Below are 11,193 nucleotides of genomic sequence, written 5' to 3'. Positions count from 1 at the left end.
TTTAGTTTAGATTGTTGTTATTATTATTATGGAATGGTTATGCCTCTTCTGGGTTTCTTTCATTGACTTGGTCCATAGCTTATTTGAGAGACCATAATTTATGTTAAACGGAATTGCACATATGTGTATGATATAGTGCTTGTTAAGTTATTATCCGTAAATAAATATCTTGCCTTGATTGACTCAATCTGAGAGAGCAACAGATATGACCAAAAACAATATGCCAAAAAGATCTTTCATGCCTAACTTGGTCCTTGAATATATAAGGTACCCTATTTTACGGAAGTTACAAGGACAAATGCCAGTTTTTAAGCAATTATACGGTGAGTGCATGATTGCAAGTTCCCTAGCCAAATCTGTAAAGCCTTCATTTAAAGAGAATTAGCCCCTTCAGCAATCATAAAAGTACATTTGGAAGTAGCAGACACATGGGATGAGAAAAAGTAAACTGCAAGTTTTCATTTAAAACAACCGTTTATATCCAACTCCACAAAAGGATGAAAAGCAACAATCTTTCTTACTTTTACCAAAAAACCAAATCAAGACTGAAGCGTTCACCTCTTAAAAATAACTCAGATTTCAGATTTTATGAAAAGCCAAAATGGATCAGCTCGTTCATTATTCTTAGCTATAAGAAATAGCACTTCCAAAGAGACCTGACGAATTTGACCAAATTTTGCTAGAACCCAAATCAAGATTCACAGCATTCTAGCCAAAAATCACTAACAAAGAATCAATTCATGAAAATCCAACAAATCTATAAGAACAGAACAGAAGGGATTCAAAACTTGTTGATGCTTAAATCAGAGACTAACAAGATTGAACCTAAAAACTAAATCTGACGAAACAGAGAAGGTGCAACTAGCCGTACCCACAAATATATATACCATGCATTGCAAAATTGGACACATAATATTGAAATTACCTCAAACTATACCTTCAATCCCTAACTTCTTATTTTTCCCAAGCATCAAGCTCTAAACTCCAGCTTTCACCCAAAGTTTCAAGCCCTAATTTTTTTTTCTTGCCACGAAGCCAGTGTAACAGCTGAATTAGGTATGTTGGCGGTGCGAACGTGATAAAGTTGCCCAAATTGATGACAATGGCAAACTTCAGTTCATGATGGATTTGGTAGTGCGAGCTTGATACAGAGGAGTTCATCTTCGGGGAAGTGAGAAGGACAAAGAGAAAGGGAAAAAGTGTTTGAAATTTTGGCTAAGTGTTTTGGACATAGAGTGCATACTAGTGAAGCAAACGATGTCGTTTCCTCAAAATTCCTTTAGTCCGCCATGCCTCTTGAATTTTTTAGTTTGCCGCTCTTTGTTTTGTACGTATAAATAACACACATTCTTCCTATATAGATGCAAGAAAATCACACTTTGTTTGTCCTTACTCCTGCCTCTCTCTTTTTTCTTTTTCTCATCTTTATGTAATTAAGTTTTTCTATTATTTTTAATTTTATTTTTTTTACTCTCAAGTTGCATTAAAGTAATAGAATATGACAATTTAGTGTGTTTGGGCAAAATTTTTTTAGCATTTTTAACTAATATAGGACTTTTCTAATTTATTATACAATAAAATAATTTAAAAACTAAAAATGTTGTTAGAAATATGTTTATGATTTGAAAAAAAATAAACATTCTTTTATTAAAATCCTTTTGGTACTCATTTTATGGTATTATCAATTATGTATGACTTGCAGTCTAACAAACCTGACAGCCAAATTAGTTGATCGAACAATCAAAATAGTTTGTATTCAGTTTTATTGTTAAATTCTACTATTGACTACCTCTATTTTTAGATTATCATAATTATTAATTTTCCACCATGTTGCCATCAAGATAAATAGGAAATGTATGATTTTTTTAATATTTATAACAAATTATTACCTAAGTTTGGAAAAATTATAAAATATGTATACATAGTTTTTTAAGATACCTTATGTATTTTGTTAATAAAAAAGGGGCTAAATTGCAACACCATAGGGTGCCATAATACAATTAATAAAATTCATGTATTACATATGGGGATACATTGCAAAAGTTAGAGTACGATAGTTGACTTAATGAAATTGGTGAATTACATATGGGGCTAAATTGCAAAAGTTAGGGTGTAATAGTAGAATTAAAGAAATTGGTGTACTACATATAGAGCTAAATTGCAAAAGTTAAGGTGTCATAATAGAATTAATGGAATTTTTTTTAATGAATCCATGATATTTTTTAACTTGTATTAGCTAAGTTTGAAACAATTAAAAAATAGGTATACATTTTTTATTACAATACCTTCCTCATTTTGGCAATGATAAACACAGCCTAAAGTATAAAGCATCGGGTGCCATAATAGAACTAATGAAATTGATTTATCAATTTATCAATCGGGTGCCATAATAGAACTAATGCAAATATTTTTTGTATCAATTTAATAATTTTATCAGTTATGCACGAATTGTGGTCTGACAAGACCAAACAATCTGTTTAGTTGATCAAATAACCAAAATGGTTTACTAATACATGCATGAAACACTAAATCTATTTGATACAAGTACTGATTCATAAACCATAAACAATTTGATTATTGTAAATTGTAATACATAACAAACTCCAGTCATGCAATTGTCAAGATTTTTACTTAATTTCATATTAAATTTTATTATTCGTTGACATTATTTTCACACTATGTTAATCAGTAATTTCCCATATGTTGTCAAGAGAACTAGATAATGAATTCATTATATTTTTTAACTTTGTAACACGGTATTAGCTAAGTTTGGAATAATTAAAAAATAGGTATACATTTTTTTTACAATACCTTCCTCATTTTGCCAATGATAAATACAACATAAAGTGTAAAGCATAGGGTGTCATAATAGAATTAATAAAATCGATTTATCACATACGAGGCTAAATTGCAAAAGATAAGGTGTCATGGTAGAATTAATGATATTAGTTTACCACATACGGGGCTAAAATATAAAAGTTTGGGTGTCATAACATAATTAATTAAATTTATTTACAGCATATGGGCCATATAAAAAAAATTAGGGTGGCATATGGGGCTAAAATGTAATGGTTAGGGTGTCATATAGTTAAATTAATAAAATTTATTTACAACATATGGGCCACATTGAAAAAATTAGGGTGACATATGGGATTAAAATGTAAAAGTTAGGGTGTCATAGTAGAATTAATAAAATTTATTTACAATATATGGGCCATACTGAAAAAATTAGGGTGACATAGTAGAATTAGTGAAAGTGAGTTGGGAATAAACACTTTGGACAGTGACGACTAATTGTTGTCACTAATTTAGAACTGGCAACCATATTGTGACGATATTTTAAGTTATCACTGTAGGACCAATTTCAGTGACAACCTATTTTCCAGTCGTCACAATGGTGATCTCCCGCCACACCGGCTAGTTGCGCGCCATCCATATTGTGACGACTTATCCCGTGTTGTCACTGTTGATGGGTGAACCCATGATCAAGTATGACGACGTTAAAAGTCGTCAGTAAAGTTTTCAATTGTGACAAGTTTCTTTCTTGTCACAGAGAATGTTGTCACAAATGGCCAAATTTCTTGTAGTGATCTCTGGTTGTTCTCTATATAAAACAATGGTTTTTGACTTGAAAATAAGCCACCTTGTTTGCCCTTTTGTCTTCTGAAGCATGTGCACCGAATTCTCTTGCAGATTGTAGCTGGAAAGTAGTTTGAACATAAGAAAATTGATTGAGCAAATTGCAGAATTGCGTCCAGAAAACGCGCCTAAACAAAACGCGGTTACAAGTCACGTTTTGTGTACTCGCGTATTCACTTTGTCTTACTTCAACTACGATTTTCTCTATCATAAAGGCTGAACTGGCTTTTGTAGAAAACACCAAAGTTGTAGCACTTTGAATTAGCTTTCCAATGCTCTAAAAATCATCTAGATCGGAGCTTTGTAGCCTGAGATATGACCAAAATACTAAACACTGGTCAGAGCTCTGTTTTCCACTTTGGACAGCTGAGTTGAATTTCGGTATTTCAACTTTTGGACTATGAAAACGGCTGAATTGGACTTTGATGTCTTCATACCAAATGTAGATATATCTCTTAGCTTCAAAATGGTACCAAGATCACGTTGATCCGATCAGTGTAGCTCCATATATAGTCAAAATACCAAAACGTGTCAGAGTTGTCAAACCTGACTTTTCTTGATTCAAATTGCATTTTTCCTTTTACACTTCATATTTTATTTTCACCACTTTAATCCATCTTCAATCATCCAAATATCTTCTCAATGCACTTCATTTGATGATTGAATCATTAAACCTACAAAATATGAAGTTTTTACCATGAAAAATCAATAGAAATGCAATGTTAGCCACTTTAACATAAAATGTAGATTTTTACCAAAATCTTAGTTATTTTAGTTATAAAACTAAATAATCAAACCAAAATTAACTAATAAAACACACTAAAAAATACGTAAAATATATTCTTATCATGCCCCACAGGGACTCGACTAAATTGCGCAATTGCGGCTGGATTTTGGAAGGCAACGGGTCGGGACAAGGTCATTTACAGCAACTCTAAAAGATTTGGAATACGGAAGACTATTGTTTTCTAGTAAGGTCGAGCACACTATGGGCAGCTATCAGATTGGATCATACACGAATATCGACTAGATGACAACCCCAACAAAAACAACGTCTCCACCGCCTCCCATGATATTGTTGTTCCTACTCACGTATATGCCATGTCCTGCCTTTCCATGCAGTCATCTTGTTTTTACTAAAAGGTGCAACTAAAATGCTTGACATGAAAGCTGTCATCATGCTTTTATATTTTCGCTTCCTCAATTGATTTCATGCTGCCAATGATATTTTTACTTAGTTTCATGTTGCATTGACTTCCAGATTTACCACCGATCAGGACAATAGAGTACTTATTTCATCTTCTTTTTGAAAAAAAAAATAATAAAATACAATATGTAAAGGCCTCTAGTTTAGTAGGAGACCCAATAAGTCCAGAAGAAGAGTGGGTCGTCTGCCGTGTTTACAAGAAGAAGAAGAAAATTTACCACTAGGCTGTGAAAAGTTGCCAACATACAGTTGCCTCCAGGGATTCAAGAAATCTTGGGTATAATAGTCCTGCTTCAGATAACAATGGCATTCTCAACCGTATCCTTGTATACATGGGTAGAACCTCTAAGCAGGAAAGTGGGGCAATAAGTAGTAATATCTTTGATAGCAATGATGATAACGATAGCATGCAACCTGTGATTACTAGTAACCCAATGAACACTAGTGCCCTTATCAGCGAGGGGTTCTTCATGAGAAGAATTGTGTATCTTATATTTTCTGTACAAGGATACAACATCTATTTATACTTGAAAATCTCTTTAACAAATCTCCCATAATTATGCTAAATAAAATCTCCTATAATTATGCTACAATTATGCTAAATAAATCTCCTATAATTATGCCAACACGTCCCCTCAAACTCATGATGGTATAGTGGATGCTAACTTGAGTTTGTTTAAGAGATCTTGAAAGCAAGGCGGAAGATGTGTTTTGGTAAATATATCAGCTATTTAATTAGTAGAGGAAATAGTTACCAAACATTCACTGCCATGGGTAACATGATAACATACAAAGTGACAATCAATTTCAATGTGTTTTGTAAGCTCATGAAATATATCATTGTGAGATATTTGTATGGCATTTCTATTATCACAATGAAACATAGTGGCAGAAGAATGCGTGACACCTATATTGGTTAACAACTACCATAATCAAGGTAATTCAGATGCAGCATCATCAAGACCACGACATTCAGATTCTATGCTAGAGCGGCAAATGGTAGTTTGCTTTTTGCTGTGCCAAGATATAAGACATTCACCCAAGAAGAAATAGTAACCAGTTGTACAGCAACGATCTGTTGCATCACTGGCCCAATCAGCATCCAAATAGCCAGACAACACTAAAGATGAGTTAGCAGAGAAGTGTAAACCATGAAAGAGTTCCTTTAATATAGCGAAGGATCCGAAGTACTATAGAGAAATGAGATGAGTGAGAAGTAGACATGAACTAACTAATGAGGTGAATAGCATATAGGATATCAAGACGAGTAACAGTAAGACAAACAAGACTCCCAACAAGTTGTTGGTATAACGGAAGATCAGCAAGAGGAATGCCATCGAGAGGTGTAAGTTTGCAATTGAGTTCCAAGGGAGTTGATACCGTTTCGTTATCAGTGATGCTAGCTCGAGAAAGTAAGTCAGATGCATACTTGGCTTGAGAGAGATAATAACCTTCAGAATTTTGACAAACTTCAAGACCCAAAAAATAGCTAAGAAAACCAAGATCTTTCATTTCAAAATGATGACTAAGATAATGTTGTACTTCTGAAATACCAGATGCATTATCTCCTGTTATTATCATATCATCAACGTAGAGTAATAGAAGGACAATTCCACAATCAGTTCGTCGAATGAATAATGTAGAATTATATGGACTAGTGATCGACGAATTCCTACAAGTGCATAGGGTCGATCGCAGTAATAAATTACTTGGAGTATTCCAGGATTGAACCCATAGAAATGAATTAATTTTCTACTTTAATTATTCTAACAAAAGAATAAAATTCAAATTCAAGAGTTATATTTTCTAACTAATCAATGCAAATAAAGTAGTGGTGAGAAAAAAATAGACGCCAATCTAGGGTTTCATATGTTAATCTAGAATTTGAATCAATTATCTAGTTATTTCTTAATAAACTATGAACGTATCACACGACTATATTTTAGACCACCTCTCGATGCATCTAAAGTGTGTTTAATTAAATCCTATACCTCTCTCAATGGTTATAAGAGTTCAATTAAACTCATTAAGATTCTCAATAATATAGGTGCGTCACGCACATTCTAACCTACTCTCATGATTAATCTATATATGTTTATCTACCTAGTGCACGGTTGTATCTTCTTTCTCAATTTGACACAAACCCAACTTCATGTTCATGGTGATCATGCATAATTACGCATTAAGAACAAGATAAATAAATCATAGTAAAAGGCAAGGAATTAAACTAAAAGAATGAATCAAATTCTTTTATAAAAACCCTAACCCTAAAAACAATTTGGTTCAATATGATTTGAAAATTATAACCACTAATTCAAAGAGTTGCTACAAGGATAAGACAAAGAATAAGAAAACTTCTCAATTGCTCGCTTCAATCTTCTCTCCTTGCACGCTCCATGATTCGTCTTTGTTTGATCTTAATTTCTCAAGAAGAAACTAGGAAAAGACGTTAAAACTTGCCTAGACTAATGTTTTCCACCCTAAAAATGACCTTAAAAACCCCTATTTATAGTTTCTTGAAGATATATCCTAACTAGGATAGGAATAGGCTTTATTAGACTAAAAAAATCACATTTCTGCACTTTTTCTCAATGAAGGCTGGCCCAATGACCAGCCCAATGTCTGGCATCGGTCTTCGGCCCAAGAAAAAAGCATAAAAGAATCTAGTAATGTTTGGCGTGAAGTCCGGTGCCAAGTCTGATGCTGGATTTTGAGCCTCAAAAACTCTATCAAATAGGCCAAATCAGTTCTTGTTCAAAATAAAAAATTGCCTAAAATAACTTTCCAATGCCATAAGAATCAAGTCATTTGGTGGTCTGTACGCTGAGATATGCCTAAAATATTGAAACCTAGTTGTAAGAGTATCGCAACACACTTGTACTTCAGTAATTTGAATTTTTGACTATGAAAACATGAGAATGAAATTTGATGTCTTCATAAGAGTTGTAGAGCATTGGCTTATCTTCAAATTGAATTACGAATCATCTCAATCTACTTTGTGTAGCTCAAGTTATTGCCAAAATCCTAAAATTTATCAATCCTGCCAAACCTGTTCCTCTTGACTTTTTCCTTTTTCATTGCTACTTCACATCACATTTTTAGTCTATTTTCTCTTCAATTGAGCTCTTAACCTATTAGAACAATATACGAGAAAAATTAAGCAATTTCTATTCAAGATAAAACTCAAATAATATAATTAACTAGCAACTTATACCTATAAATGCACTATAATTTACATCCTATCAAACTCCCTCACATTTAGCCTATGCTTGTCCTCAAGCACAAGAACAAAACTAATTAAATCCAAACAATTGCTATATTCAAGGCTATCAATATTAAAGCAACCATTCTACACAAGTGTTAAACGTTAATAGTGAAATGATACTTCTTCGGTTTGTTTTTAACCCCATCGACCCTTTCAACTTTGGCTAACTAAACTAGGAATATAATATTTAGCCAGCATTTTCTCGCAAATGACCCAACTATTAAGGAAAATCTTAAACATATAATCATATGGATTTGAAGATTATTATTATATCCACATATTTACTTTTTTTTCATATTTTTCTCTTAGTTCTCTTCAAATTCCCCGACACTTAAGATTTTTCACATTTTAACAAGGGGAATGTACTTCATTCTTAGCCGTTCAAGCATTTTGACGCGAACTCCAACATCTTCTAAATGAAAGAACCCGGTTACTCAACTTTTCATCGCTCAAAAATCATATAGTCATAGCTATCATCATTTTTGACATGAAAGTCGATATTTTTAGGTGAAAACCCCCGATTACTAGGCAACGATAACTAGCGGAGTATAGTTCAACTAAATAAAATGAGTATATAACACGAATAAGAACATAAAAGTCTGCTTCATATCCCAATAATATGGAGAATTAATATTAATAATTAGGCCAAATTCACAAGAAAAATGCTAGAAAATATTTACAATGCCTAGAAAAATTAGCTAAAAATGGAAAATGTCTCAAAATACCAAATATTCACCAAAGAAGCACTTTAAAGCAACACCTTTTGACACTTAACACATTCATACACATATCGCTTTAACAATAATAACACTCAAAATGTAAGCCATTGCCTTATCAAGGAATCAACAATAAAAATTTGAAAAATTTTGTCCCAAATATTCAAAAATTTCACTTCACCCATTTACCCCTCTCCCACACTTAATACAACATTGTCCTCAATGTTAGGGATAAAATAAGGAAATAACAACAGGAAAAGAGATGAAAATGAAACTTTTCTAATAACAAATGAAGTGCCAAAGACCAAGTGGGGTGAGAGAAGTTGCTAGTTACCATCCAATAGTCAAGGTCAAGAAGCCATCCTACCAACCTATAAAAAGACAAGAAAACACTACAAATAGGAGTTAACTATACCACCAAATAACCCAAACTAGAAAGTAATAAAATTGTAAGGAAATAAACACCACCATTAATCCTAAATGAAAGAAAAATATTAAATGAAATTAAAAAGAAAATTGGGTTGCCTCCCGAGAAGCACTAAGTTTAACGTCTTTAGCCAAACAGGGTCACATATGATTATGGTAGATGAAATGGTTCAGATGATTTCATAGTTTTCTTATCGCGTGCCTACAATTTTGTATGATTTTTCGCATCTCCATTGTGCTTTTGAACTGTTGAAGAAGAATATGCACGATGATTTTGCAAAGGGATGACCTCTACATCCTACTCTAATACATATTTTTCAGCATACAAATCATTAGAAGCAATGATATAGGAACAAGACCCCTCATATGAAGAGTATTTTAAGGGTTCAAAGATATTAAATTCTTCTTTCTTTTTACCAACCCTTAAAGTCAATTTCCCTTTTAATAAGTCTATATTAGCTTCCCCCGTAGCTAAGAACCCTCTACCAAGGATAATTGACATAGAAATATCCTCCTGCATGTCAAGAACAAGAAAATCTGTAGGAAAATAAAATTTACTGACTTTAACTAACAGATCTTCTGCAATACCAACAGGATAACATACTAAATGATCAACCAGTTGTAGAATCACTTGAGTAGGCCCCAAATTGGCAAACTTTAATTTCCTAAAAAATGATAGAGGCATCAAATTAACACTAGATCCAAGGTCACACAAACATTTATCAACAAGAATATGTTCAAATTGGCAAGGCACAGTAAAACTCGCTGGATCTTTCATCTTGATAGGAAGACGATTTTGTAGTATTGCACTGCATTCGTAAGCGACACCTTTGCAAAGTCTTCTAACTTCTTTATAGGAGACACTATCTCCTTCAAGAACTTTGCATAAGCAGGTATATTAGCAAGAACTTCAGAAAAAGGCATGTTCACTCGAAATGTCTTGTGCATCTCTACGAACTTTTGGTATTACTCATTAGTTGCCTTTTTCTTAAACCTCTGGGGAAAAGAGATAGGCGACACATAACCTTTCACCTCAGGCGTTGACTATCTTCCCCTTGGTTCTTTTCACCTGAACCATTCTCCAAATCTCCAGTTTCTTCACTATTAATGGCAATTTCACTCCTATCTTGCTTTGCACTTGGATTAGTCTGGGGCTTAATGACAAGATAATCCAATACTTTGCCTGAACGAAAAGTCATAGCCACAGTAGTTTCTTTTGGACTCACCTCAGTGCTACTAAGCAATTTTCCTTGTACCTTTTCAGTTACTGCCTTTACCAGCAGACCAACTTGCCTTTAAAGATTTTGAACGGAGGCTTGTTGAGATTGGGCAATTCTATAGAATTGGTCCATCCTTTGGTCCAACTTTTGCATGTATTGGAGCATCATTTCTTCAAGGTTGGACTTTTTCTCCTAAGTAAGTTGAGGAGGATATTGAGAAGGTTGCTGCAAATTTTGGAACCCAGGTGGTCCCATAGGTCTAATTCCTTGATCCTTACATGAAAAGTTAGGGTGATTTTTCCACCCCTCATTGTATGTATTAGAGAACGGATCATTCCTTGGCTGCAACCTCTACCCACCTTATGCTTCAGTGAAATTAATGTCTTCTACCATGGTGGAGGGATCTCTATTATAGCAACCAACGGCAGAATTCCCATACATGTACTGAGATTGAGTTACCCGATTTAGGAGCTGTTGCATCTGATGACTCAATTCAACTACCAGTGAACTCAAATCTTGTGACACATTCACTTTATGCACTCCTACTCTCTTACCCCGAATTGCCTTTTGTTAAGAATTGCTAGCTAACAATTCATAGAGACTAACTAATTCCTCCAGGGTTTGGTCACCAATATACCCTCTTGCAGCAATATCCACCATATTCTGAGTTGTTAAGGTCAACTCTTCATTGAAAAATTAAACTTGCAACACCAATGAATA

Source organism: Coffea eugenioides, chromosome 5, assembly GCF_003713205.1.
Source record: "Coffea eugenioides isolate CCC68of chromosome 5, Ceug_1.0, whole genome shotgun sequence".
In the NCBI taxonomy this organism is placed as follows: domain Eukaryota; kingdom Viridiplantae; phylum Streptophyta; class Magnoliopsida; order Gentianales; family Rubiaceae; genus Coffea; species Coffea eugenioides.
This window is presented reverse-complemented; position numbering follows the sequence as displayed.